Raw genomic sequence first — 25,302 nt, 5'->3', positions numbered from 1 at the left:
CCGGTTTTAGGACATTTGACCTGGAGTCCCAGTCCAACTCTAAAATGTTCCGGTTTTCGTTTAGGTGTCCCGGTTTTTAAATCTAATCGATTGTAAAGAGCCATGAAATCTACCAATTTTTTGATTTGCTTATAATGTGCGCTCCAACTAGTCTGAATAAGAGTACCAACTATCGGCTTTAATTATGAAATTCTAATATCGCTAGATAGTTGCACCTTGCACAGTACACATATATCGATTATCGATATTAAGTGTTCTTCCTAATTAGCTACAGCGCTTTTTGTTTGCGCTAAGTATTTAGTTCTTCAAGTTGAGTATTTTCTCACAAAATTTATAAAATTAATGTGTTTATAATACTTTCAATCGCTTTTAGTAAATGCCAAAAAGGAAATGCGAATTCCTTCTCTCATACACAGAAGAATGGTCTTTTATGAAACGTGGAAGAAGTGAACATGAATCGTTGTGCACAGTTTGCGATTGTTTTATTGCCATTCGTCACGCTGGACGCTCAGATATTCTTGATCATATCGACAATTCCAAGCACAAATCAAGGTTATGCGAGGCTTCTACTTCAAAAGAAATCTGTTTTTTTTTTTTGTTGTAAAACCAGATACAACAAAGAGGCAGTTGATCTCCGCCGCTGAGCTAACAAATGCATTTAAGATTATTAATCAACTTCAGTAATTCAGCTCAATAGATTGCGCTACAAAACTATATGCGCTCATGTATATATCTTGATACGGAAATAGCAGCAAAGCAATCAGTTTGCAGGACCAAGCAACAGCTTTAATCAAAAATGGTTTTGGCTCCGCATTCATTAGCAAACTTTGTAGACATTTTAATAAAAACGGAATTTCAACGGACGCCAGCAACCACCAAGCCGAAACAATGTTTCCATTGCTTACTCACTTTTTCACGAAAAAATAAGGTTTACAAGTAAAATTATTAAAACTCAGAAATTTACCCAATGAAACTGCAGATTTTCCAACGCCATTATGTGTAGACACATTAAGTCATCACAAAATACCATTACAAAACCTTGTAGCTTTTGGTGCTGATAATACCAATACCAAGGTAGGGACTAAATCACATATTTTATAAATTAAAAGAAGTTTCAAGGAAAAGCATTGAGGGCGGAGGTTGCACAATACAATTTTTAGTGCAGTGGATGTAATGTCAATATATGTAGAGTCTGTTATATTTAAGATATATAAATACTTTTCGATATTCAATGCGGAGCGGCTTAAAGATTTTTGTGATAATGTGAGCACAATGTACAGATCAATTTTTTCTTATAAAGGATTTTCCAATAACAGGTGTTATGAATGAATGGATTGCGCTATCGAGAGATGATTAACGATTTTTTATGGTCGTAATTGGATGGTATTGATTTGGACAATGTTTATTTTCAACAAGACGGCACTACGTGCCACACAAGCAACGAAACCATTAACCTTTTACGGGAAAAGTTTCCGGACCGTGTTATCTCTCGAAGAGGTGATCACAATTGGCCACCGAGATCTGGAGGTGTTATTTCGATATTCAAACAAAAATGCTATTTTTTAATATAATGATCGCATCTTTATTTCATTATTAAGAGGAATGTATGCAGTTAATAGCGGAAAGTAGCATCAGGCAAATGACCACCAGGACCACGCTTACAGGACAATATCCTTTTCATGAAATATTCCATAATTTTTCGAATTGCAAAGTTGCTGCCCTATGCCCTTGATAGCCTCACGAATTCCATCTTTGAGGTCTTGTATCGACCCTGGGCTATTGGCCCCAAAGAAAAAAGTCGCAAGGTGTTAAATCACAAGATCTCGGTGACCAATTTTGATTACCTCTTCGAGAGATAACACCGTCCGGAAACTTTTCCCGGACACAAACCGTGGCAACAACGCGTACTACTCCGAGCGTTTATCACCCGCACAAATGCAGCGATTCCAGGACCGCAGCAACGGCACAAATTACCGGAAGGCAATCTAATAAATCCGACGTCGGAATGGATAGCACTTTATAATACGCACAAGCACTAGTCAGGAAACGGAAATAAGCGCCGAAAAGTAGGCACCAAAAAAAAAACGCAAAAAAAATTGGGACAAAAAACGCCCCATACAGTAGGCACCAAGGAAATATAACGGCAAAAAGTAGGCACCAAAAATATATTTCCTACAAGTTTGCACCAACAAACAAGCACCAAAAAGTAGGCAGTGTTAGTTCTCACTAGAAATTAGCAACCACAATGAAAAATAGCCTAGAGTGTATCTAAGATATATATATAAGGTATAAGCTCTCTCTCCCCTTTTCTTCTGCGTTATATCTTTTTTCTCTCTCGCGGAACGAAAATGCCAAAAACGTTGCATGACCTTGAAATTTCTCTCTCCATTCTCGCTCGTCCATCGACGCCTAAAAAGTTTCACTTCAAAACAAAAATTTTGTAAGACAAAATAATTTCATTACCAAAACTTTGGATTCCAAAGCGTACATATAAGTCTTATCTGGAGTTATTTCCAGTTCGACAAATTCCGTCCACTAATAGATTTCTCTGAGCGTCCTTGTAAGTATTTCCCTCACCATTTATGAATACCTACCTGAGATGCTAATAGCCAAGTAGTCAGCATATGCCATCAGTTTCGGTTCGCTATTCCCCAGTTTGATGAGAATCTGATTTATCACTAGAAGAAGGGAGAGCACTCCTTCCTGTGGAGTTCCTCTGTTTGCCTTTTTCGATATTGTACTGGACCCCCATTAGAACATCACTATCCGACAGTTTAATAGGCTGCCGATCCAGTCTTGAATAGCAGGTTCCACACCAGTTGCATCCAGCTCCTCTATCAAAGCTTCTGTAGATACTTTGCTAAAGGCTACAGATATGTCAAGAAAGACTCCCCTCGTATATTCTCCAAAGTGCAGCGCTTTCTTTATATGCAGCACTACTCTGTGAAGAGCTGTTTCAGTGGACCTACCCTTCGCCTGATTTGGTGCCAAGTTTGGCTAGGTTTTCGGTAGGTAGTGTTTTAATGAAAGATTGTACGGAAAATTTTCAGACCTTGGCACGTTGGCGACGGCGAGTAACGCAGGCGATGGAACAATGAGCTGTATGAGCTTTACAGAGGAGACCTTTCTCTTCCTCTGCGTTGGAAAGATCAGTTGGAGAAGGACTTGGCTTCAACTGGCACCGGCTAGCACAAGTAATAAATGACTGGTGCGCTTTGTTCAACCCGGCCAAAAATCGCTTAAGCGGTTATCGTGCTAATCAATAAAAATAAGTGTAGCTTGTTTCTATTAAAACCTTCCAATAGGCGGGTTTGTTATTTCTTATAAACATTTAATAAAAAATTTAATTTGATAAATTTTCTTTCTTTCTTTGTTGCTGATTAACATTACTACATTTTAAGTGCTACAAATGGCGGAATTTGTTTTTAGTTCTTGTACGTACACGTACACGTTTAACCACAACATTAACGGCCTTGCACAATATAAAAAAAAAACAATAAATAAACAAAATTTACTAAAAACGGCATTGGCTAACCATTGTTTGGTGGTCCCGCAACGGGTAACGCTCAAATATAGGTTGAAAAAGCGAGTAGGTGATTGAGAGAAGATAGTAAACAAATGAGCAGGATATTGCTTTCTCAACCTTAACATTTATTGAGTGGGTGGTAGAAAATTTAACGAGTGGCTGTAAAGGACTCTTGAGTGGAAGAGCAATTGAGCAACTGAGAAAATTCACATAGCTTCCATCCAAATCGCTCAACTTGCGAGTACTTACATACGAATGAGAATATGTGGAATTTATTAAGCGTAGATTTTGTGGAACATATGTAAAGTGTCCCAAAAGCATAGAGGCAACAGCTGCAACGAAAATCACTTTCGATTCACGTCAGTTTCGTATCGTTTGGTGCAAGTGGCGGTTCATTGTCGGCAGAGCAACGGGAGAAGATTTAATGCCAATGCACATAAGTCGTAACCGGTGTACTTTAAGCACCCACGGTTTCACGAAATTTTATACTTTAGCATTGACGTAAGTGAATTGTGGAAAATAATTAGAAGAAAAGAACGGCAAAGTTGAAAAGTATTAAAAGGGCAAAACTATGAATAGAAAGCAAAACAAAAAATAAGTGATTAACCGTTAAAAATAAGTGAAATACATGGAATTAAATAATTTTATCAGTGACGAACAGCAGCTTTGTGTTGCTTTAAAATTTTACCTTAAAAAAAAATAAATAAAAAAAATATGCAAAATGAGTGGTAAGTGAACAAATTTGGAAGATTTAAGCGCAAAAAAAGAAAGTGTTAAATATGTAGCCTAAAATATGTGGAAAAAAGGTTGGAAAATTAATGCCTTGGCACTGGTACAAACATACATACATATCCACTATGCGCATACAAAAAATTCTCGTCGTGTGCGACCTTGTCTGGATCCCAAAATTGCTTTATTAACCAAAGGCTAATGAAACAGTTTTTAACAATTTGCAGAAAAGGCTCGAAGTTATTTATTTTCACCGGACATTGTGCATTGTGCTAGCAGGATGCTGTTCTTGATAAAGTAGCGCGCCTAACGCTATGCTATAAAAATGTGTGGGTAATGAAAAGCAAACAGCAGCTAGTAGGCCAAAGCCAACGCCATAAAACAACAACAAAGGGGAAAAGTTACGGCTACTACATTTTTATATGACTTGAAGTCATACACATATGCTTAGATATGTATGTATATGCACATAAGTGTGCAGGCGTGAAAGTGTTCTTCATGTATTGGCGATAAAATGTAGTAACACAAATTTCCCCAACTTTCATAGGGGAATTATTAAGTAAGCGTCTCAACGTTTTATTGCTATTATTGAACATTTCGCTTTATGAAAACGTGATCCATTGGATTATATCAGCTATTAAGTGAAGTACCAACTTATAGGTATGTGCAAAAATAATAAATAAATCGGCTTAAAGCATGGATGTTGCTGTTTAAAAATGTGAGATTTCGATTTTAGAATTTGTGGCAATTTTGTTTTTATTTATTTTTTTATTACCAGGCTTAATTCCATTCAGATCCGGTGGGAAAACAAAAACAAAAATATATATATATATATAGATATATATATATATAAAGGATATACCTCCTACTCCGATAGAGTATTAAAAAGGAGCAGACTTTGTGTCTATGACTTTTTTCATTCATTTTATGAAAACGAAAAGCGTGGAGTTGTGTAGCAACACACTGAGGTTTGCGGGGAGAGTGTCAGTCATTTCAGAGTGCTCAAACCTTCATCATTAGAAGCCCAAGAGCCTTTGTGCGGGTGGTTGGTAGAGCTCGCACGGAAAGCAAAGAAGTTGGCTCTTGCAACACATTGCTTTACGATATTATCTTACCCTGACAATTTAATGCTGACTACCTTCCATGAGATTGCTGGCTGTGCACAATCAGTACACAGTTAATGGCTCGAATTTTCAACCTTCGTCGCTTTTTAATATAGTTGGAGTGGATTGAATATAACTCGGAAAGTTAGCGGAATCCCACTATTAAACTTTTATAATCTCAGCCATTAATTAAAAATTAAGAAAATTATCTGTGGGTTTCATGTCAAATTACAAAAAATTTGTTTTTGAACTAAAAAATTTAGGTTTTTTTCCAAAAACTTTAATCTGTGGGTGTTTCGTTAAATGGCAAACAAAAATTTTTTTTTAACTAAAAAATTTAATTTTTTTTCCCAAAAACTTTAAGGACTTAAAAAAGCATGCAATTACAATAAATTTAAGAATTAAATTTTTCCCGAAATTTTTTGAAAAGGTTTGTTAACAATTTTTATCTCAAAAGTATAAATTTCTTTTCCAAAAAGTTTTAAAAAAGTTAAAAAAAAAGAAAATTTTATTTTTAATAAAATTATAAAAAGGAAAATTGGATTTAAAAAAAAATTAGAAAAAAGAAAATTTAATTTTTTAAAAGATTTTTTTGTTTTTAAATTTAATCTTTTAGTTTTTATTGTTTTTAATTTTAAAATTGTTAATTTTTTTCTAAAAAATTTTGAAATTTTGTTTTTAATGTGGATTTGAATTTAAGGTTTTTCCCCAAAAACGTATGAACTTTAACACTAAAAGTTAATTAAATTAATTTAAATTAAATTTAAGAATTATAAAAAAAATGTTATTTAAAAAAAATTAGAAAAAAGAAAATTTAATTTAACAGAATTTTTTGTTTTTAAATTTAATCTTTTAGTTTTTATTTTTTTTTTTTTAATTTTAAAATTGTTAATTTTTTTCTCAAAAATTTTGAAATTTTGTTTTTGATGTTGATTTTGAATTTAATTTTTTCCCCCCCATAAACGTATGAACTTTAACAGAAAAAGTTAATGAAATTAATTTAAATTAAATTAAAGAATTATAAAAAAGAAAATTTCTCGTACAACTAGAATGATTTTAACAATTACTTAATCTGAATTTTTACACCAGTTCATTAACAAATCAATCCAATATATGTAACTTAACTACAAATTAGAAGATAAGGCTTTGGTAGTAGGAAATGAAAAGAAGGATTTAGAGAAAAAAAGTAGTAATTAGAGAATACAGAGAGAAATTTAATGCTCTAATTCAATGCAATCAAACACTTTTTTGTTAACAAAAGCATTTAATTTCTTTGTCAAAATTTTAAAAATTTATTTCCAAACAAATTTAATTTTTTCTCAAAATTTTAAAAAATTATTTCCCAACAAATTTAATTTTTTCTCAAAATTTTAAAAAATTATTTCCCAACAAATTTAATTTTTTGTCAAAATTTTAGAAATTTATTTCCAAGCAAATTTAATTTTTTTCCAAAAAGCTTTAAAGAAATTCAAAAAAATTTAATTTTTTTTTCACAGAAAATTGTTTTGTCTTATTAGAATTATTTTATTTTAAGTTTTAATATTTTAAAATTTTTTTCGTAAAAATTTTGAAATCTTGTTTTTTTTTCAAAAACTTTCTTTACAAAGCTTTAAAAAGATTTCGTTAACAAAAATATTTAATTCTTTTTCCAAAAATTTGGAAATTTTTTCCCCAGCATTTTGTCAACAAGCATATTTTATGCTAAAAAATATAAAATGGTTATAATATATTGTATAAAATGTTAAAAAGAACCGAAGATATTTGACTTTAAAAACTAATAGCAAAAGTTTCAACATTGAATGAATGATTTATATTAATATTAATAATAATTATTTATTATTAAATTTTTCCAGTGCTCTTTTAATTTCACTAAAATAAACCAATTTTCAGAAAAATTTAAGACCACTTGCAAAATACTTGGATGACTTGACATGAAATCGCTCATTAGAAAGATTGGTAAAAAATCCAGCAGTTTTTTGCCTCAAAAGCGAATGCTGATTACTTTTATAGAGATTTGAGTCTAGGCTTTGATATCTCATCAGAGAATAGGAATTTTTCAATCACTACAAAAAATGCGACAAAGTGCTTAAATATGACCTTCCGTTAAGCGTAGTGTCTTTGGTGTGTAGTGCCTGGTGTCGCAAATTGTTATCAATAATGATAAAGCTATATTAAAAAAAAGTGCGTGTAGCGTAGTACACATAACAGAAGTGCAACTTTCAAGGCAGACAAAGAAAGAGGGAGAGACCCGAGGGAGAATGAGAGAGAAAAAATATATACCTAAATAAATTCACAACATTTGTAGAGAATACAAATAGACAAAATTTACAAAAAACGGAGAAGGGTCGACCGGTATAGGTAAACGCCGGACACAAACCGTGGCAACAACGCGCACTACTCCGAGCGTTTATCACCCGCACAAACGTAGCGATTCCAGGACCGCAGCAACGGCAATACCAATAAATCCGACACCGAAATGGATAGCACTTTATAGTACGCACAAGCACTAGCCAGGAAACGGAAATAAGCGCCAAAAAGTAGGCACCAAAAAAAGGACAAAAAAATTGAGACTAAAAAACGCCCCAGACAGTAGGCACCAAGGAAATATAACGCCAAAAAGTAGGTGCCAAAAATATATTTCCTACAGGTTTGCTCCCAACAAACAAACGCCAAAAACTAGAGAATGTTATTTCTCACTAGAAATTGGCTACCACAAGGAAAACTCAGAAAAAATAGCCTAAAGTGTATATAAGATATATATAAGGTATAGCTCTCTCTCTCTCCTTTTCCTCTACGTAATATCTTTTTGCTCTCTCGCGGAACGAAAATGCCCAATACGTTGCATGGCCTTGAAATTTTACTCTCCATTCTCGCTCGTCCATCGGCCCCTAAGAAGTTCCACTTCAAAAATGAATTAATTCTAATATTTATAAATAAAATTTCTAGTTTATAAACTAAATAAAACGCGACTCAATTCGAAATATTGTATATTAAAAACAATAATTAAATGCCAAAGAGAAATTAAAGCTACAGCAAAAAAATCGTCGCTTGTATCAAATGATCAGCTGCGTCTAAAGGCCGGTTAAGCCTTTTACTTCAATGTTAAAAAACAAAAATCACTTGGCAATAAGAAAAAGCTGTATTTGTTGAAATTTTGAGCCAACTATAATATTTTATCTCAAATCGAGGAAACAATGTTAGGTCCTTTTAAGAAATACCAGCTTTAATTTTTGAGGTAAAATTGTGTTGACCAGCGCAGTTTGTAGTGGATTCACACGTTTGCAATTTAAAAAGTTCGTTTCATGGTTTTCTATCAGCATTAAATTAAATTCTTAGCATTTGCAAATAACACACGCACACATTTATGTAAATAGATACACGTATGGTACTCAATTTTGGTGAAACTTTTTATTCCATTATGCTTGTTGATGCAGTTGGAAGCATACCGCAACCATAACCGCATCATCCATCATCCAGCCAAAGCCCAGAGGGTAATCAAAACAGTTGGTCACGAGGCAAAAACAGCAATGCAACAGTGTGAGACACTGTCAAAATATCCATACTACAAGCTGATGTGGGTAACGTAAACATACAGATGTAGATCTACAACGAGAACATATGTAAAGCACAATGTGAAGTACAATGAAAACAGCAAGACAAAATAAAGGCAACAAAACAGGAACTGAAGTTAAAGTGCCAGTAGAATCAAACTTTGTATACCCGGCGTACGTTTTAAAAGAAATTCCATGACATGCAAGGATACAGATAAGGATATAAAGATAGAACAGAGATTATAAGTATAATTAAACTAGTGGAAAGAATAACAAGGCAATGTGATTGTATACTTCTGCTTCTTCTTCTTGATTGGCGTGATAGTCGCTTACGCTATTTTGGCCTAGTTTAACCAAGCGCGCCAGTCGTTTCTTTCTCGTGCTAACCGGCGCCAATTGGACACACCAAGTGAAGCCAAGTCCTTCTCCACCTGATCTTGCCAACGCAGAGGAGGCCTTCCTCTTCCTCTGCTACCACCAGCTGGTACCGCACCGAACACTTTCAGAGTCGGAGCGTTTGTATACATTTGGATGAGAGGAACCAGCCAACATGGCTGCTGGATCTTTATTCGCTGCGCTATGTCTATGTTGACATAAGGCTCATACGTCTCATTGTTCCATCACCTGCGATACTCGCTATTGCTAACGTGCAAAGATCCGAAAATCTTCCACAGAATCTTTCTTCTCATCGTCAAAGATTCCGCTTCATATGTAAGGGCGGGCATGTTCGTCGAGAGAGAGGACTCAACTACTCAATTGCCTACTTAGTCTAAAGTAGCACTTGTTTGTAAGAGAGATTCTACGTTAGATTTCAAGGCTGCCACTATTGTGGTAATCCTGGTTCCTAAACAAATGAAGTCTCTTGCAACCTTGAAATCTAACCAATACGCGAGTGCGCCTGTGCGACTGTTTGTGTGATGACAGGTACTTAGTTTTGTCCTCGTTCACCACCAGACCCATTCGCTTTGATACCAATATCATCCGCATACGGCAACAATTGTATGCTCTTACAAAAAATTGTGCCCGAGCGATTAAGTACTGCAGCTCGCACAATCTTTTCCAGCATCAGATTAAAGCAGTCACACGACAGTTAGTCACCCTGCCTGAAAACCCGTTTGGTATCAAACGACTCGGAGAGGTCATCATTTTGCATAGCCATATTAGTTTTGCCGGGATACCAAATTCAGACATCGCGACATACAGGTAACTCCTTTTCGTACTGTCGAATGCAGCTTTGAGATCGACAAAAAGATGGTGAGTGCCGATTTTCCTTTCATGAGTATTTTCCAGGACTTGCCATATTGTGAATATCTGGTCGATGGTGGTGGTATACTAGTCTAGAATATACTACAGGTATAACTCCCTGTAGTCTGCTTCTCATAGAATAAATCAATTTTTGAGCATCATAGTCGTAGTATATCATGTGCCATACCTCGTAAATAACGTTTTTGAGCTCTGCTCGAACTTTTGAGAATTTTTTTGCAATTTTACTTTAAATATGCCCACAATTTTTCTATTAAATTAATATCCGGGCTTTGGGCTGGTATATTCAGTATTTTACTGTAATAAAAAGAAGCCGCATTCTGACCACATGTGTTCTGTTTTGGATCATTGATATGTATCCTGGATCCTGTATATGTATGATAGGTAGGCTAGATAGCAAGATTTCCAGAGCTAAGCTGCAAAGAGCACTAGAGGCAGTTTTAATACCATAATGTCGACCACTAAATGCGAAAAATTACTAAACTTAAAGGAAGAGAAATGATCCACAGCCATCCGGAGTTGTTTATGTAAAGGATAGCAAAGGGATCTAGGCTGGAGAACTGCCTCAGGCTATCCCAAAAAGGCACACTAAGGAACGATAAGTGTCTAGCCGCCAAACCCGGCCATTTACAAAGAAAGTTTTCAACAGTCTCTTTTTCTGCAGGCACCCCACAGCTTCTGCAATTGGAGCTGAATGGAAGTACAAGCTTTTCAGCATAAGTTCCGGTCGCCAAGTGACCGGTGAGCACCGCTATGAGTTTGCACTTTTAGTGGACAACAATTTAGGTGGATAAATTCACTTAGCCTTCATACATTACACTGCCTTGAGCCATGCTTTGAGACTGACGGAGTCTAGAAAGCTTCTTAATGCCCCAGTTCTAGAAAAAAAAAATAGATTTAAAGGAGTATCGCACTTCGACCTAACTACCTTTTGCACTATCTACTCGACATTCTTCTACTCACATCATCCAAGCCCAGTTGCCTGAGTAAACCTAGTATGGAGCTGGATTGGGCTGTGTGTATTTGCCTTTGCTCTGGCTGTATCAGGTCTAGATGTTTATTCTTTGTTCTCGCAATGGCATCACAGCCTGATGGCTCTGCTTTATTCGCACAAGTATAATATAAGAGCCCTTGTTTGCGTAATTACGGGATTTTTTCCGTCAAACGAATATCTCTGCATTAGTGGGGTTATATTTTTGGTTTTATGAGACAAGAAGACAAAAATACTGATCGAATCGTTCAGGCATATGACTTTTGGGAGAATATTTCTAAGCAGTTCCGATGGCATGGAGTTCCATCTAGTGGATCGTATTCAATTTATTCCTTGTTTAGCTCAGCTCCAGGAGATATTTGTGTCTAGCTTAGTGGTATGGGTGTACAGCAGTTGAAGACTTCGCTTACCTTTGTCTGCGACTGCCTTTTACATCAGCGTAGAGGCGGTCAGTCAGTGTATGGGAATATTAGCTGCTGCTTGCAATTTATGAAAAAGTCATTTCAATGAGCAATAATCTACGCTCCGATAGCCAGCAGAGGATCCTTAATAATTATAAAAGCTCGTGGTTCTATCGATTTTGAAAAAATAAAATAAAAATTTAAACTATCGCATTTCCCTCATATCATTTCTCTCATATCATTTTTCATACATCCTCTTTAAAAAATTTAAGCAAAGCCTCTTCCATATTTACTATATTTACTGAAATATTTGCTTATTTTGTATAAAAGATGGAACTGAACATTGCCCGAATTCGCCTATTTTCAATACTAATCCAAGTTAGGCCGGGCGTGCACTAAGTTCTTTTGAGATATTTCACATTTTGCTTCAGCTATCTTGCGGACGGTTGGTTGTAGAGAAAAATTAATCATCACCTCTCGTCATTATGAATAAATTGGTATACATACCCGTATATGCATATATGTTTTGAGCCATAAGTCCTGGCAGCTAGTGCTCCTTTTATTGTAAAATAATAATTTATTGTTATTTTCCATATATTAAATAAATAAAAATACGCATATCTTCAAATCCATCGTCACTCCATTAGTCTGCCACAAGCAACCGCACAAAGTTATACTAGTCACACCCTAGTGCACAATTGCGCACGGGTATAAAAAATAAAGACCGGCATCCCTTCGAATAATCAGAAACATAAAATGAAAAATAAAACTTTGGCAAAGTTAGCTTTGCCGGGCAATGCGACCTTGAAGTATTCCCTCATTTACATATTATTACCTTTTAATACTCAACGCAACAAAAGCATCAAAAGCAACAACAACGGGAACATGCGATGAGAATAAGACAATAAAGAATAAAAAACGGCAAAGCAAATTGTTTGTCTACATTCACTTTTGAGCCAAGAGGGAATTGCGTGGTGGCAGGAGTAGCAGATTAAAAGGAAAAGTGTGGGTGTATTCATAGAAGCTGACACACGTACACACCAATTCCTATGTATTTAGTTTTTGCTTTGCGTGGCAGGCAAGACAGTGGTGCTGACTTGGTTCCCATGAGTTCAAAAAATGTGTTGCCACTTCGAAACAATGCACTTACGTGTAAGTACTTACATGGGTGTGGCGGCACACTTTTCTATTGATCCATATATTTTTAGTTGTAAATAGGCACACACACACGTGCTTGACTGTACATATGTACGCGTGCTTGTGTGTTTTGCAATAAATCCAATCTGACACGCTGTTACCGCACTCTAAAATTTTTTCTAATAGCATTTTCCTGCGATAAGTAGTTGGGTGGAGTAGCATAAATGGCTCTAGCTCAAGCAACAGTCACCTCCGCATACTTATCTGTTTAAGTGGCATGAGAAAGGTGGCTAATACAAGTTTTATTGCCTCAAGTGGTACAGCTTCGTATCTTAAAGTGACACTGCAGCGCGCTTGGCTTTGGATTTACACATACTTTGTATTTTATACTCCATCTTCGTATTTTTGGTGTAACAAAGTGTTACAAAAGCTGTTGGCAGTCAGCTGAAATAGCTAAGAAGGTTGCATGGAAGTTGGCGGCTGTCGTAGATGGGTGGATTTGAGCGCAACTACCATTTAATAGCCGTCGCCTCTCGGCAGACGTTGACAAACTTCTAAGTTAATTTCATAAGTAAAACTTTATTGCCCTCCATTTGTAGAACAACATCAAAGTGCACACCGCAAATTAAAGGAGAAGTTGGGTCAAACACTCGAACAATTATAGGCTTCTCAATAATGACTTTTGAGTTAATTTTGGCTTTCTAAATTCAGCAATCTTGCTTGTTTACGTAGTAATTGAGCTAAAAATTAGCAGCGTAAGTTAATTCATTATGAAATGTCGGAAAACATTTAATACTATTTATATTCAGATTATTGACTTAAGGCACAGCTGTCAGGCACTTAACCTATCTTAAATTACATTAACATAACGTAACATAACATAACATAACATAACATAACATAACATAACATAACATAACATAACATAACATAACATAACATAACATAACATAACATAACATAACATAACATAACATAACATAACATAACATAACATAACATAACATAACATAACATAACATAACATAACATAACATAACATAACATAACATAACATAACATAACATAACATAACATAACATAACATAACATAACGTAAATAATAAATTTTAAATGAAAAAGTCAGATCAGATAAGCTAAGCTGACATAATAAAGCATAAGATTATATACTGTATCATAGCATAAAATAAAATAGCTCCATGGTTGACATGATTCCAACCCTTTTAGTGATCTAAAACAAACAAATTAAGAAAATGCTTCATTAGTTAGGATGTCGCTATCGGATGACGCCAAATCAAAAAAAAAATAATGCACAAAATGGCGTCAACTTGAAAGAAAAAATTTTTTTGCCCCCTTTTTTTTACCTTTTCAAATTTTTTAAAAATACTTCAAACTTAAATTTTTCAAAATCCGAGGCAGGCACGATAGACAGATGTAAAGGGGTTTTCAATTGGCGCGGGTCGATTTTGGCGCCCTGTGGTTGCCATTTTGTTTTGGTGACATCTGTCAAATCTGTTGTTTATTATTCAGTTGTTTATGCTAAATCATCATGGCAAGTTACACGATGGAACAGCACGTTCAAATGATAAAACTTTATTATCAAAATGAGTGTTCATTAATGCAAACGTTGCGCGCATTGCCCCCATTTTTCGGTAGACGTGTTGGCTCTTCCAATTTCTTATGGCCCATATTGAACCATATGGACCTAGACGATATGTGGTTCCAGCAGGACGGCGCTACGTGCCACACAGCAAACGCCATTTTATTCCATTTCTACATCTACCCGCCCTTATTGAAAAACCCATTATAATAAAAAAATTCTTCTTCTTCTTCTTAATTGGCGCGATAACCGCTTACGTGATTTTGGCCGAGTTTAACAAAGCGGGGCAGTCGTTTCTTTCTCGTGCTAACCGGCGCCAATTGGACACACCAAGTGAAGCCAAGTCCTTCTCCACCTGTTCTTTCCAACGCAGAGGAGACCTTCCTCTTCCTCTACTACCACCAGCTGGTACCGCATCGAATACTTTCAAAGCCAGTGCGTTTGTATCCATTCGGACGACATGACCCAGCCATCGTAGCCGCTGAATCTTTATTCGCTGCGCTATGTCTATGTCGTCGTAAAGCTCATACAGCTCATCGTTCCATCGCCTGCGATATTCGCCATTGCCAATGAGCAAAGGTCCAAAAATCTTCCGCAGGATCTTTCTCCCAAACACTCCAAGCGTCGCTTCATCGGATGTTGTCATCGTCCACGCTTCTGCGCCATACGTTAGGACGGGCATGATGAGCGCCTTGTAGAGTGTTAGCTTTTATTTACTACTCACTCTGGATTAATCGGCGATATATTTCCAGGTATATATTATAAAAGTATAAAGTATATATATGTATTCCTTCTGCTCAAATATGAACGAGACGTTATCAATAAAACGGTCCGCGGATGACATATGGCAAAAATAAATTTTTTGTTTTTTGGTAGGACTGTTATAAGCTTACATGGCAAATTTCAGCGTGATATGTCACATGCTACTGTTACTGTGCTACTGTAAACAAGTCAAGCTCGAGTGTGTTCTTCGAATTTAACGATGGAAATTCAAGTTGATCAAAGAATTTGTTTGAAATTTTGTTATTCCAACAAAATTTCGGCTTCAGACGCCTTAAAAATGTTGCAGACAACCTATGGGGACTCTACTCTATCGCGTGCACGTGTTTTCCAGTGGTACAAATCGTTCAAAGAGGGCCGCACATCGGTTGAAAACTTGCCTCATGAACGTCGTCAAGCAACATCAGTAAACGACGAAAACATAGGAAAAGTAAAGGAAATTGTGCTTGAAAATCGCACAAATCGCAAAATCGGTTAACGCTGAATATTAATATATTTAGACGTTTTAAAGCGTTTGCGCGAGAACATTCGTCTTAAAAGGAAGGAATTGTGGGACAACAAGTCATGGTTCTTGCATCACGATAATGCACCAGCTCACACATCACGTCTTCTTCGCGATTATTTAAACAAAAATAATGTTAATATCGTTCCACAAGCACCGTATTCGCCTGATATGGCTCCATGTGACTTTTTCCTGTTTCCCAAGCTCAAGTTGCCGCTCCGTGGAAAACAGTTTGAGACAATTGAAGTCATAAAAGAGAATTCGAAGAACACACTCGAGCTTGACTTGTTTACAGTAGCACAGTAACAGTAGCATGTGACATATCACGCTGAAATTTGCCATGTAAGCTTATAACAGTCCTACCAAAAAACAAAAAATTTATTTTTGCCATATGTCATCCGCGGACCGTTTTATTGATAACGTCTCGTTCATATTTGAGCAGAAGGTATGTATAGAATAAATAAAGGTTGTGTGGGATAGAAAAGATTTTGTGGAAAGAACGAGTCCTCAAGTCGTCTGGTAACATCTGCCGTCCATTGTGCGATTCGCTCCACTCGGCCGGCTCAGACGCCATGTCACAAAATCCGCTGTATCTCCGAAAATAATTTGCATTTTGAAAAATCCCTTGAAGGCCATATTGTTGAAGGTTTAACTTTGAAAATATGCAAAAAAAAAAAATCGATTTTTTTCAAATTTCTAGACCAGAATACCCCCTTAAGAACAAAAAAATATTTATGGGCTGGATCGATTACTATTACTGTGCATCTTTATATTGTCGATTATTTTGCGAAGTAGATGGAAGACGTCAAAAGAAAAAAATAAATGAAAATAAACGCTGGCAAGGAGAATAGGTATATAAACATATATTTCATCCAATATTGTACAAAAATTAATTAATTTTTTTTTGTATATCTTTCAAAGGGGAGCAAAAATGAGTGTAGTGTTACAAAAATGAAGTAGAACTTGATTTATGGAATATAAACTGAGTGACAGCTGATTGCTAATCTCACCCTTAATCTGACAGGGCGAATGGACAAATTAATTATATCAATCAATCTGCGGCAAACCTTTGCATGTACGTAATATAAGGAGTACATTTCTCTTGTTCTACTTCAAAAGCAATTCCAGTTTTTGCCCACAGATCAATTGTTTTTCTTTATGCAAATAATTTTTCAACGCATAAACTTCTCCTGCCATAAACTTCTTCTCTCTAAAGCATCTTCCGTATTGCATTGCGGAAACGGTAATAAACTCTCACATATTTACATTTGTGGTGTGTGCTTGATGGTGACCAACAAATGAACGGACCTAAAGTTTCATGCCGCCTCTGAATGACAGAAAGTTTTTTATGAGAAGCTGTTTTACGACACCTATGCACACGGAGATTAACCATCGTCTACTGAGTAGCAACGCCATTTAGAAAAACTTTTTCTATTATTTGATGTTTCATGTTGACAGCGAACATCAAATAGTAAGCTAAGCGCAACCCCAAATTCAGCTACGACGAATATTTTGTTTACATAGCCTGCTCTTAAGGTTGACAAATTGGTTGAAAGACAGAATTTAGTTTTTTACTTTCAGTTTTATTATAGTTGAAGAGTTTCTTCATTTGCCTTTTGCTTTTACTCAGCTACCTACCCCTTATACTGCTGGTTTACGGGTTTTTGTATTTGCTAGCGGCCATCATTCAAGCAAAACAGCAAATTGTCAACATTGTGGCCACGGGGCGTATACGCAACATTAAAGTGTAAGCGAACGAGTAAAACATAAAATGTAAACACAAAGTGTTAGAAGAATGAAAGGCTGAAAATATAAAAAAAAAATTTGGTGAAGAATAAATGTTAAGCGAAATATGTTAAGAAGTTGAAATGCTGATAAGGCGAAGTGCAATAAACCGCGAGAAGGACAATATTAATACAGGGATGGGCTGGCGAAAAAAATGCAGTGGTGTTTATAAAAAAAGCTTAGATGAAGTGAAAATTCTAGTTGCGAAATAAACAAATTGAAGAAGTATTATAATTATAATATAGAAAATGCATGGGTTATAAACGGTTATCTACAATTGCAATAAAATATTCATAAATTTTAAAGCTAAGTGAGTTTTGCATTTCTATGTCTGAAATTTAATATTGAAGAAATTTAAAATGCTTCGTGTAATTGATTATTCAGGCGTAGTTTGATGCTTTATTTATTTAAAAAAAAAAAAAAAAAATTAAAAAATCCGACTGGCTGTCAAACACAGTTAAGCGAAAAATAAACCGAAATTAAACAGAGAAAAAATTAAATGATGTTATCACAAATGTGTTACAAGGGAATTTAACATGCGATAATGGAATTATCGTGGCAGCACAAAAAAATTGGAAGCGAATAAAAACGTTTGATTATTTGGGTGGCACTAAATACTGAATTTACAAGTCATCTGAAAACTTAAAATGCTTGAGAGAGGCGAAAATTACTGCTCGCCATTATGCTGAGTAAAATACATTCGCCCACTTTTGCAATTCAATATAACAAAATAACTAATCTAAAACCTTGCAATAAACTCAAAATTTTGAACAATTGGAAACTTATTTTCTGTGGCTTGTCACACAAAATTATAAGAGATATTAACTACCCGAAAAAACACTGGCCAAATAGAAATACTTCTTCAACAAAATAACCAGACTAGACATCATGAAATTTGAGCGACTCCAAAACAAACAAATATTAAATGGATCATAAATAAGTAAGCACCTCTTGTAGAGGGTGATCAATTTAACGGTATCAGATTTTCGGTACCGAAAATTCAAATTGATTGTGAATATTTTTTATTTTAGTGTAGAATCTTTCATGACATTTATTTTTTAAAGATAATCTTTTTCAAATATTGGCCGCAACTGCCCCCTAATTCGGCCATCCATAGACACCAATTCAGAATGGCTCGCTGGAGAACTTCGTTCAATATCTCGTGAATAACTTTAGTAATGTTGGCTCTCTAATGCCTCAGTCGAAGCTGGTTTATCCACAAAGCATTTAGACAATACATGCCCCCGCAAATAAAAGTTCAAAAGTGTGCTATCACACAATCCTCATGGCAAATTCACTGGTACCGGACAGGAGACAAATTGCTTACCAAAACGACGACACAGTAAATCGTTTTCACGACAGTCGGTTCTACGTTACCGCACAACCCGGATTGATGTCCGGCCAAGGACTGTCAATCCAGCAGCGTTCCCCTTATGTAATTATGGGGAGTGTTTATGCTGCTACAACAACAACAACGACACAGTAAATCCAAATTTGTCTTATTGGAACGAAATATTGTGGAGATCACTGGCTTCAATTTTCAGCATCAATGGTAATGGCAATATTTGTACGTGTTAGGCTAAGGCCTTTATGCACAGCGAACAGTTTGATCTACTCTAAGCCTCTCCTTAATGCTAATTGCTTAGTATTGCGACGAATCGAACCAGCTCCTTAGAAGGGCACATTTGCAAGGATGCATCGTCTAGTAGGCACGAGCTCAGGACTCTGTGTCTCCTGTGACCTAATGCTTCACAGTTGGTGATTAAGTGTTCCATGGACTCCTCTTCATCACAGCAGAACTAGCATAAACGAGTGCTAGATATTCCTATTGAATTGAAATGTTTATTGCAGGCAAAGTGACCTGTAGGTGCACCATAGAATAGTCTGAGGCCTTTTTTGTCTAGGGTTAGAACAGATCTTGCTTGGTTGGAGTGCTTACCGGCATCAAAAAGTCATTTATCATGGCGTGATAGCGTTGGCCATTCACTTTTACATTGGAGCTAGCCTCGTCTTTGAAGGAATATGGGCCGATGATTCCTCTAGCCCATTGGCCTCACCAAGCTGTTGTTTTCAATGGATGTAATGAATGTTTTTGAATGGCTTCGGGTTGATCTTCTGTTCAAATATAGCAATTTTGCTTACTGATGTGGCCATTAAACCAAAAATGGGCCTCATCGCTGAACACCATAAGTTCGCCTGAGCAAGGAATGAACACTTTTCACAGAGCGTCGATTTACCTAATAGAATTGTACGCTGTCTAAACGTTGCTGACTTTGTGCCGAATAATCGTCATTTGCGGGAAGTGTTGATTTTCCTCTTTCATTCGAAAGAAACGGCAGCTGAAGCGCAAAAAGTTTATGGAGATGCTGTAAGTGCTGACTGCCGAGATTGGTTCCGTCGCTTCAAAGACGGTGATTTTAATGTTGACGACCGTTCGCGTGAAGGAAGGCCAAAAATCTTCGAAGTCGCTGAATTGGTATTTTGGTATATTGCTTCAGTGTTAGGAGTTACCCGCCAATCCATTTCCAAGCGATTACATGCTTTGGGAATGATTCAGAAACTGGGGACTTGGGTCCCTTATGAGTTAAAATCAAGGGATGTTGAACGCCGTTTTCGAGCCTGTGAACGACTGCTCCAGCGGCAAAAAAGGTAGGATTTTCTTCATCGCATCGTGAGGGGTGATGAAAAATGGATTCATTACAGCAATCCCAAGAAAAGAAAGTCATGGGGACTGCCCGGTCATACTTCTACGTCGTCACCTCGACCGAATATTCACGCTGCGCAGGTTATCCTATATATTTGGTGGGACCAAGTTGGTTTTATTTATTATAAACTGTTAAAACCAAGCGAAACCATCACTGGGGATCGGAATCGACTTCAATTGATGCGATTGAGCCCAGAACTGCGCGAGAAGCGGCCGATACGCAGAGAGGCATGAAAAAGTGATTCTACGGCATGACAACGCTTGGTCTCACGAAACCCATTAAAATCTACCTGGAATTACTAAAATGGGAAGTCCTACCCTACCCGCCATATTCTCCAGATATTGCGCCATCCGATTATCACTTGTTCCGATCGATGTCAAATGGTTTATTCATATAAAGACTTCAAAAAATGGCTTGATTCGTGGATAGCCTCAAAAGATGAACAGTTTTACCGCGACGGTATACGAGATCTACCAAAAAGATGGGGAAAAGTAGTAGCCAGCGATGAGCAATAATTTCAATGATTCACTTGTAACCAATTTTTCAGAATAAAGTAGTATTTTCATCAAAAAAAAAAAAAAAAAAAAAACAGTGAGAACTTAATTGCGCACTTAATATGTGAGACTTATCCCCAAGAAAGAATTAAGCCTGAATAGATGTGCCAGGGCGTCCATATTCCCATCAATACAGCTCGAAAGTAGTGCTAGGAATGCATCAGCTCCCCACATTGCACCTGCGTATGGTTCAAGTAATCTAATCCAAACCTAAGGTTGTTAAATATATAACCATGGGATGTGACTAGTTTTGCCAGGAAGCCTGCGGAGACAAAATTATATCTGTTCCAACACCGGGCTAGAAAAGTGAGCTGGTTTAGATTATGCGTACAATAAACCACAATATACTAATAGGACTATGAATAAGTTCGTGCGGTTTTTTTTCGAAATTTGAAACTTTATTGACGTAAAATGGTTACAAATTTAATATTCAAAATATTGTCCATCGCTTACTACTACTTTTTCCCATCTTTCTGGCAATTCACGGATTCCCTTTGTGAAAAATTCGGTCGGTTTTGCCGCAATCCACGAATCGATCCATTTTTTGACTTCATCGTAATTACGGAAGTGCTGGTCAGCCAGGCCATGTTGCATCGATCGGAAGAGATAGTAATCGGATGGCGCAAGGTCTGGACTATACGGCGGGTGGGGTAGGACATCCCATTTGAGCGTTTCTAAGTATGTTTTGACCACTTGTGCAACATGTGGCCGAGCATTGTCATGTTGCAAAATAACTTTGTCGTGTCTATCGGCGTATTGCGGCCGTTTTTCTCGCAGTGCTCGGCTCAAACGCATCAATTGTCGTCGGTAGACATCCCCCGTAATCGTTTCATTCGGTTTCAGTAGCTCATAATACACAACACCCAGCTGGTCCCACCAGATACACAGCATAACCTTCAGGCCATGAATATTCTGCGCCGACGTCGATGTTGAAGCATGGCCAGGGTATCCATACGTTGCCCGACGTTTTGGATTGTCGTAATGGACCCACTTTTCATCGCCAGTCACAATTCGATGCAAAAAACCCTTTCTTTTGTGCCGTTGAAGCAGTTGTTCGCATGCCATAAAACGGCGTTCAACGTCTCTTGGCTTCAATTCATACGGCACCCAATGGCCTACCTTTCGGATCATTCCCATGGCTTTTAAACGTTTGGAAATGGTTGATTGATCAACTCCCAAAGTTTTTGCAACCTCTTCTTGCGTTTGAGCCGGATCTTGATCGAGCAATTCCTCCAATTCGGTATCCATGAACTTTGGCGGCGCACCCTCGCGTTCTTCGTCTTCCAAGCCAAAATCACCACTTTTAAAGCGTGCAAACCACTTCTGGCACGTTCGCTCAGATAGAGCATGCTCACCATAAACTTCCACCAAGATACGATGACTTTCGGCTGCTTTTTTCTTCATATTAAAATAATGAAGAAGAATTCCCCGCAAAAACACATTATTTGGCACGAAATTCGACATTTTCAAGTGTGGTAAAAATATTGTTGTTTACGCTTCAAATAAAAAACTTATACTGACGTTTGTGCCTTACGACAGTAGCTCTCCAATGAATGTTTGGAAATGTGGATCGATGGAATAATAATCAAGTTACGCCATCTGTTGTAAAACCGCACGAACTTATAAATAGACCTATTAGTTATATAAAACACTTTTGCTATTAATAATTTCGATAATAAACCCGCTTGTATTCCCCTTAGAAACACAGAAATAAAATCATAAACCCAGGCCCACCAAAGCATTCGTTGTTGTGTTGCATCGTTTAATACTTTCATTAAATTTTACTGCCTCATACAACTAATAACTCTTTCGCGGAAAAATATGTAATTCATATTAATTAATTCCATCCGTTTGAATCCATTTTAATTTACAAAGTCTAAAAAAGTGGTTTACTGCAAATACTTTTTATCACTCATACGCCCTGACAACCAAAGTGCTGAAGGGCGTGTAAATATTTATGTAGCCATGCCTTTATTATTTATTTTATTGCGTCTTCTTCAAATATATAAATATTTTTTATTTATTAGCTTTTGCATATATCAAAAAAAAAACCTTTAAAAATATTAACCAAAGCCAAATGCCACATCATTAAAAATGCGTGGACTTAAATCTAACTTACAAAATATGTCTTTGAGAAACATAAGAAAAAACCAAACCATGACACCGAAAAAGGGTAGTTACGTATAGCAACACATATCTGCGTAGATACTATGTCAGTAAGTACATGGATATAAGCCTTTTTTGGGACGTCATTTTAGCAAAACCACGCAAACCAACGTTAATGGCACAGTATGCGGGTGCGAATGTATCGCCTTCAGCGAATTGTCTAAAAATGTTTGCACTTAGATACGAATGCGTACGTACGTACATACATATGTAATATGTGAAGTGCACATCCTAGGCGCTCAACATATTTGCCTTTATGTACACATTTATGCATGCCGTTGGCGTGAGAAGCATCGTTTGTTTATATTTGCTCAGTTCGTTTACTTTAAATTTAAATTTCGGTGCGTTTCAGTGTAGAAAAGCAGTCGTGTTTTCACACAAACCAATAGAAATTTACGTATAGAATTTAAAATAAACAATGTTTGCAAAATGGTTAAAATTCAAAGCAAAATTTTGAAAGAAAAATATATTTCAGCAAAAAAAAAACGAAACAAACGTAAACAATTTCGGAATAGCGGACCTTTGAACATAATGGAGTTGGTATGTAAATCATCATAAGAGGCTGGTACATTCACCTCTAAATGGTGGTTGTTGTAGCAGCATAAATATTCCCGTGAAGTGGCAGTCCTTGGCCGGAAATGAAACCGGGTCGTTCGGGTAAGGTAGAACTGATTGTAAATGGCTACAAGATCGGTTTGACTCCAAGTTTCTCGACTTATGCAAGCCCTTTTGCACTACCACAAAAGCGACGTAACCAGAATTTGTATCGCTTTCGAATGGCAGGGAGTTTCTATAAGAAGTGTTTTGCATAATTAAAATGAACCCAGAAGTATTAAAAATAAAATAAATAATTGGCGCGTACACTTCTGTTAGGTGTTTGGCCGAGCTCCTCCTCCTATTTGTGGTGTGCGTCTTGATGTTGTTCCACAAATGGAGGGACCCAGAAGTATTGGGTTAGGGAATAAGTTCGTAGCGCTGTTACCGAAGACTTTTACTTAAACAAAAAAAAAAAAAAAAATAATTATATCAATAAGTTAATCAATTATAAAGGGTGGTTAAGTTTCAAGGGCCTGTGTTGATTTTGAATTATTGTAAATACAATTTTTTTAAGAAATTATTATCATTTCTCTTTATTATGATAATATTGGCATGGCTCAATTACGTATAAAATAAACAATTGGCCAAATGGCCACCGCGGCCTCGGCGGCACACCTCCATCCGATGGTCTAAATTTTCGATGACGCTGAGGCTTAATTGAGGTTCTATGCCGTTAATGTGCCAAATTATCTCATCCTTTAGCTCTTGAATTGTTGCTGGCTCATCGACGTACACCTTTGTTTTCAAATAACCCCAAAGAAAAAGTCCAATGGTGTCAAATCACATGATCTTGGCGGCCAATTGACATCGCCGCGACGCGAGATTATTCGGCCATCAAATTTTTCGCGCAAAAGAGCCATTGTTTCGTTAGCTGTGTGACAAGTGGCACCGTCTTGTTGACACCACATATCGTCCACATCCATATCTTCCAATTCGGGTCATAAAATCATCTCACGATAGCGAACACTAATCGTTTTCATAATAAGCCTGAATAATTTTAACGCATTGCTCGATTGTGTATCTTTCCATGTTTGAAATTGAGTGAAATTAAAAAATTTCAAATGAAATGCAGTTAAAACTTAATGTTTAGGTATGGTTCACATTCAACATCGGCCTTTGAAATTTAACCACCCTTTATATTCACCGTTGCTGTTTATAACCGCTTCCCACCTCTCGACCAATTTGTTGATGTCGTTCCGCCAAAAGTCGCCTGGTCTGGTGTCACAGAAGCTGTTGAGCCAGTTTTAAGGACCTATTTGTTATCGAAGGGTACGGCCTTCATATGGTTCGACAGGGAGCGGAAGAGGAGGTAATCGTTCGGTGTAAGATCAGGAGAATACCGCGGATGCTGAAGAACCTCCCATTCGAGCTCTTGAAGCGCGGCTTTGACGACTTGTGCAACATGGGGCCTGACGTTGTCGTGAAGGAGTATGGTTTAGCTATGTCGGTGAGGTCTTCTCAGTCGAACATCCTCATTCAAGCGGTGTAGCTGGGCAATGTATATAGTGCACTATGCCCTCCCAGTCCCACCAAACACATATCATGACCTTCTTTGGATGAAGATCCGGCTTGACTCTCGGCCTTGGTGTATCTCCTGGAAACTCCCAGCCCTTTCTTTGTTTCGTGTTGATGTATAGGCACCATTTCTCATCTCCCGTGACGATTCGATACAAAACGCGCTGTCTATGACCTCGTCTTGCTTGATGGCGGGCGAGGTGCTGAGAGGCAATTTGAAGGGGAATTTCTTTGTTGTTTTTTTTTTATTGAGCTCGTGAGTCAACAACTCGATAAATTCTATTGAACGAAGGTGATTGGTGATTGAGAATCTTATCGTGATCGCAGTTCCTTTTTTCCGCCAATTCACTACTAGTTTGGCGACCGTTCAAAAGCGATTTGAGACGTTCTTCATTGA

General features: G+C 36.9%; 1 protein-coding gene across 3 annotated transcripts in view; it reads left to right on the top strand.

Moving 5' to 3' along the window:
- The first annotated feature begins 3,911 nt into the window (after window positions 1-3,911).
- LOC128857414 (allatostatin-A receptor-like) overlaps window positions 3,912-25,302 on the top strand; it is a 123,850-nt gene continuing 102,459 nt past the window's right edge. For all 3 annotated transcript variants that reach the window (XR_008453938.1, XM_054093173.1, XM_054093172.1), the window contains exon 1: window positions 3,912-4,254. The gene's annotated coding sequence lies outside the window, so the exon portion shown is untranslated. The remainder of the gene's footprint in view (window positions 4,255-25,302) is intronic.

Source organism: Anastrepha ludens, chromosome 3, assembly GCF_028408465.1.
Source record: "Anastrepha ludens isolate Willacy chromosome 3, idAnaLude1.1, whole genome shotgun sequence".
Classification (NCBI taxonomy): Eukaryota; Metazoa; Arthropoda; class Insecta; order Diptera; family Tephritidae; genus Anastrepha; species Anastrepha ludens.
The sequence above is the reverse complement of the archived record's forward strand: the minus strand, read 5'-3'. Positions and strand labels throughout refer to the sequence as shown.